Source organism: Empidonax traillii, unplaced genomic scaffold, assembly GCF_003031625.1.
Source record: "Empidonax traillii isolate 1590-97213 ecotype Southwest subspecies unplaced genomic scaffold, ASM303162v1 scaffold111:size2041728, whole genome shotgun sequence".
Taxonomy (NCBI): domain Eukaryota; kingdom Metazoa; phylum Chordata; class Aves; order Passeriformes; family Tyrannidae; genus Empidonax; species Empidonax traillii.
The window spans coordinates 1,659,820-1,665,612 of record NW_020955304.1 but is presented as its reverse complement, the minus strand read 5'-3'; positions in this window follow the sequence as shown (position 1 = coordinate 1,665,612).

The following is a 5,793-nucleotide window of genomic DNA, read 5'->3' as shown; positions in this document are numbered from 1 at the left end:
TTTGGTGATTCCTAAGCAGCACAGCAGGTGAGTGTAGTATCCTGCAAGCTGCTCACCTGTTAAAGTGCCTAAAAACAGCAGCTGTTGATACAATGCCTGAGCTGGATGGTGGTTTGTAACCTTTGCTGCAGCAACCATGCTTGGTTGTGGGATGGTCATAAACTGACACATTTTTAACCTCCCCTGCCTGGGAATCCTTCAGGAATTCCAGCAGCCCTCGAGATGCTATTTTTTTTTACCATGAGAGATTTGTGATTAAAATAGTCAAATTAGATTTCTGTTACTGGAGTGCACACCTGCCCTGTGTCCCTGTGCCCATCAGACACGGTGAGAGGTGGTGATGGTCCTGGGATGCAAGGAGCACTTTTTATCACACTGCTTTGTCTAAGCTTCACCACTAGACACACCAGCAGGCTCTGGGTCCTCACCTCAGACTCAGCTTTGCCTCTTGTTCTGCAAAGAGCTGCGGGGAGGGCTGGTGTGTGAGGATGATAAGCCTGGCTAACAGAGCAGATCCTGCTGGGAAAGGGGGATGTGCTGAGGTGCTGATAGGAACACAGGTGGAAGCTGGTCTGTCAGTGATGACTCTGTGTCTGAAAGGGCAATAGAGGCTCTTTGGTGAAAAAAGCAGTGACAAGGGTGAGTTGTTCCAAACACGATGGCAAAAGGGAAGGGTAGGAAGCTCACTAGAACCTGGGGGTTTCACCTTCTGCACAGCCTCCAAACATGCTGTGCAAGCAGAGGATCTCACAACTGCAGCTCTGTTTGTGGTGGTGAAGCTGCAGCTGTGCTCTCCCAGCTCCTGTTCTGTCCCAGCTCCCTTGGACATTCCATTACTCACCCTCAGACGTGCTGGATCACCAAGCAGTTCCCATCTGGCCCGTGCTCCTCCTGCAGCCGGAGTGCCCCTGGTACCTGCAGCACACTGCAGTGAGCAGAGAGAATGCAGCATGTGGGGATGGTGCTGGGAAGTTGTGTCCTTCTGCATTTGCTCTACCAGGAAGGGAATTAGGGATCTCCAACCTGGAGCTTGTTTCATGGACTGGCTGTAAACCAATACTGAACCCCGCCGGGTGTAGAAAACTGATTTATTGGGGTTTGGTTTGCACTGTGACCTTATTAACTGCTGCCTGGCTCCTTTTTTCTTGTGGTTGGTTTTTGGGGTTTGGGGGATTTTTTTGGTTCATTTTTCTACAAATCAAACCTTGCGTGCTGACAAACTTGGTGACAAACAGCGTGGCCTCCTCTCCTGCTCTGCCCAGGCTCACCAGCTGTGGAGTCAAACCTATATCCCACAGGGCAGAAGATGGAAAATATTTATAGGCAGCAAAACCAGTTTGAAAGGACATTCCAGAGACCTCGTGCTTTTAAACTTGGACAGAATCCCTCTCACGTCTGGCTTGGGACCTTCAAACTGGACTGGCCATAAAGTGGTTCACGGGGCCAGACTGAAAACAAAGTTTTCTCTCGTCCAGACTTCCTGCTGAGACCATCGAGAGTGTCTTGGGCAGGCTCCAGGTCTGTGATTTATGGACAAACCACAAGCCAGGAATCTGCAATCTAAGCTCCTTGAGCAGCAACTGTTAAAAACATTATGGGAAGAAATGGCCACTGTTTCCAAAAGAAGAAAACTTGGGAGCCATTAATAATGTTTAGCACTTCTGTGGTCCCTCACAGTTGTTGATTAATCTTCCTGCTCTCCCTGTGAAGTGAGTCAGAATTATTCTTACTGTACAAATAAGGTCTGCATGGAGCTGAAATAAATTCCCTTTAAGAGACACAGTGAATCTGCATTAAGGACACAGCCCAGGATTCCAGAATCCCAGCACAAACTGAAGCAGAGGCCCGAAGACAAGTACCTGCTGGATTTGGATGAGGCAGTAAACACAAACTTAGAGCATCTTCAAGGGACTCTCTGCCTTTCATTTGAAGATTCTTACCCATGCAGTTCTGGGTCTGCCCAAACCTTATCCCTAGGTGTAAAAATTCCTGGGATTTTAGAGAATCCCTGGAAGTTTGACTGCTTACTGGAATTATCCTGTACAAAGTCCTTTCCAGGTGTCTGTCTCCCTTCTTGTTTGGGAAGAAGAGGATGGCATGTTAACTCTATCCTGCCATCTGCCCAGAACTGCTCAGCTCCTGATGCTTCTGGAGTGGGTTAAACATGGGCTTTCCTTTTCTTTCATCAGCATGGAAATCATCAGGCTGAAATGGAAGAGCTGGCAGGAGCACAAGGACCAAAAGCTTCGGTAAGTAAATTGGTAAGGACTCCTGATGGTCTCATTGTTAATCTATTTACAGCAGCAGGAAGGATGAAAAACTGGGGAAAAAAGCAAGAGTTTCCCCTGCTTTTTAAATGTGCCTGGCAAAAGGTGTTGCAATGAACTGTCCATTAAACATCCATCCAGTGTTATTCCAAATGTCACAACACGACCTGCAGGGGATTTGGGATGGGTTAACAAAGAAGCCTGAGGAGCCAAGCAAAGCTTGTTCTCCTTTTGCAACCCAAGTAAGCGAGAGGTAATTGGGTCTAAAACCCAGACCAGAAGTAAACCAGCAAGTCAATCCTTCATGGAACTGTCCCACATTAAATCCTTAGAAAATCGAGAAGCTGGAGCTGTGTCAGGAGACAGGGGGAGATTCAACTGGAGTTTTGTCTCACTGATGCATCTTGATCACTGGACCTGTTCTGTCACAAGTGGTTTAGCAGACAGTTTAAAAAAACAAGTGTTCAAAGCTACCTTGCAGCGTGCTGCAGGAAATCAAAGGACAGGGATTAGGTGTTTCAGCTGGGAATTGTATTTTTACCATGTTTAGAGATTCTTGAATGTCCTTACTGAATGATGCTGATTCTCCTTGGAAATGAGAATTCACTTGACTGCCCAGGAGAACAGGATGAATTTTGGTTTACACCACTCGAACCTGTGCCCTGTGACTTACTGAACGGGAACATGCTTACACGAGGAGATGGACAGAGTGGCCTGTACATCCCAAAATTCCTGCTTCATAGTAAAGCAAACCAAACCAAACCACTTTGGAGGAAAATGCTGCCTTGTTGCTTGTTTGGCTCTTTCAAGACATTGTTCTGAGTATTGTGCTGAGCTCTGTCATCCAGCATGGCCAAAGCCCACAAGAAGGAAAATTAATGCAAACCCCAACTCTCCTCGTTGGAATTGCTCTCTGTGGCTGCTTCTCTGGTCTCTGCTGACCTGGACTGATCAATTTGTATGGAAAAGCTTTAAAAGCTTTTCCATACATTTCATTTCCATACATTCCATTAAGCTGGAGCTGCCAAAGAGCCACCAGTGTTGCAAGTCCTAAGGGAGATCAGGGGATCTGCCCTGAGACCGAGCAAAGAGAAAGTGAAACACAAATACTGGGCAGTGCTGACTGCAGCACACTGGGGATAAACATGGACGTTATATAGAGTACATAATTTGTGTATTCACAGATCTGCAGATAATCACATTTACTGTAAATCCCATTGCATGGTGAATCCCAGCAGTTCTTTGAAAAAACGTTTTAACGCCACCCAAACATGTTCACAAGTCCCATAATCGTTGTTTTCTGCAGAGAGAACCCAAAACCACAGCGTGACAGTAAATATCCTGCCTCTCCCAGCGTGGATCCCAAGCGTTGCTGCTTCAGGGACCTGCCTGCACCCCCCCAGTCGTAATTCAGGGGTGAGTACACCTTAAATTAAGCCAAGATTTTCCTGCTGGAGGCTGAGCCACGTCTGACACAGAGCAGTTCCCTGCTGGGGAGGGAACGTGAATTAGTAAAAAAACCTGCTTATTGAAGTCCAGTAGGTCTATGTGGAGAGTCAGACAGTCTGCCTCTCGTCAGCTGCCTGATTTTGGGAGGGCTGGGCTGCTTCTCCTCTCTGTGCCTGTGTCCTCTGATGTTAGGAACTGGAAAACCACATCCTTGCTGCCTTTAGGGATGACCTGTGAAAGAAATACCTGTTTGGCAGCCAAGGTGAACCAGCTGGTGCTTTTGGATCCATCTTCACCAGGAATGCCACAATTCCTTTGGCTTTGGAGTGCTTTTGAGATCAGTTTAGGGCCTCATGCAGCCAGATGCTCCCATGCTTGGGCTCAGTTGTGTCTCAAGATGTAACTGGAGTATTTTCAGTCTGTTTGAGCAATGGGCACTTGCAAGTTCTCGCAGGGTTTTCTTCAGAGGGCTCCCAATTCCCACCAGTGCAGCAACTTGAGAAAGAACTTGAAAAAAACCAGCAGAAGTGTTGAAAGACACAAACCAAAGGATTTCTTCACATCAGTTTCGAGTTCTTGTACTGACAGGGGTAAAAATCTCCTGATGGGATTTACTGCAGAAAATACACCCCTCAGTCCCGCCAAAACAACCATTTCTTTGCTCAAAATTCAAGGGTTTCCAGCTAAAATTGCATGAATGGGTTAAAAATTGAATTTTTTGCTGGAAGTGAAAACTCACAAGTGCCTCAGGAGCTTGGAAACCTCACAGTAAAAAAAAATTATCTACAACTTTTAAAATGGAATGGACAGGCAATATTTCAAAAAGAAACAGTCTCTGTTTCTTTTGGTAATGTTAAATTACGGACAGAGATATAATTATGGGAAAATGTTCATGTGTAAAGGAGACATTCTATTGCTCACCATTAGAACTGGTTTGCAGTTGTGAGTGAAGTGCCTGCCTCGATGTTTATGAAGCTCTGGTGTGTTCCATGTGCCACTAAACCTCTTCCCTCTGCAAGAGAAGCGTTGCCCAGGAGGGATTTTGGTTCTTGCCACAGCGAGACCAAGCATTGGGAAAGAAATTTGGATTTCAACACAAATCACACGTTCAAAATGCAAATCCGGTGTGTGAATACCCCAACCCCCACTGCACCTCAGGTGATTTTATACCTGCAGACCTTTGGCCACAATTAACTGATGATCTGGAGGAAGTTATTGTTGATCCTGATTCCAAGGTAGGACTCAGTATGAGGACTTTGAGCTAGAGTTGAATGTAGTGGGAAAAAGGCTCAAGTTTTCCTGTCCAACCCCAAGGAGTAAAGTACAAAATAAAAAGACAGTGGTCATTTCTTTCGACAGATGAGCTTGGGAAAAGCTTGAGCTACGTAACTGCTCACCTTGAAATTTCAGTATTTCCATAAATTTCCAACAGCCATGATAACCCCAAAACATTACAGTTGTGAGGGGCTGCTGCTGCACAGGTGTGCCTGACGTTTTGTATGTGAAGATGGCTGACTTTAAATAGTAGCTCCGTGCTCACGAGCAGGGGGTCTGTATTCCTCTACTTACAATTTATATTTATATGTGTATTTCCATATACTAGAATTATTTAAAACCATGAACAAGGAATACCACGCCGTGTGCTTTCCCCTTTAGCCGGTGTCCATCCCAGTCTGGCCATTCCCCTCGGCGGCAGCCGCAGCCGCGGCCCTGCCCAGCCGCCCCCCAGTCTGACTGGGCGCTCCTCCGGGCCGGGGCCGTGAGGCGGCCGGGCCGCCGTCGCTTCCCGCGGTGCGCGGCTGCCCCCGGTGGCCGCCGGGCCGGGCTCGCCTCAGCGGGCGGCGGGCCCTTCTCCCGGAGGGCGAGAGCGGGCTCGGGCCGGGCCGTGGCGGGGCGAGGCGAGGCGGGAGGAGCCGCCGGGCCCGTGAGGGGACCGGGCAGAGGGGCCGGGGTGGGGAGGAGGGGGCGGTCTCCATGGCAACGGCTGGCGGGAACCCGTGCGCACGCGCGACCAGGGCGAGGCCCCTTCAGCGCCCGCCGGCTGGGCCTGCGCATGCGCGCGGCGCGCGCGGCGGGA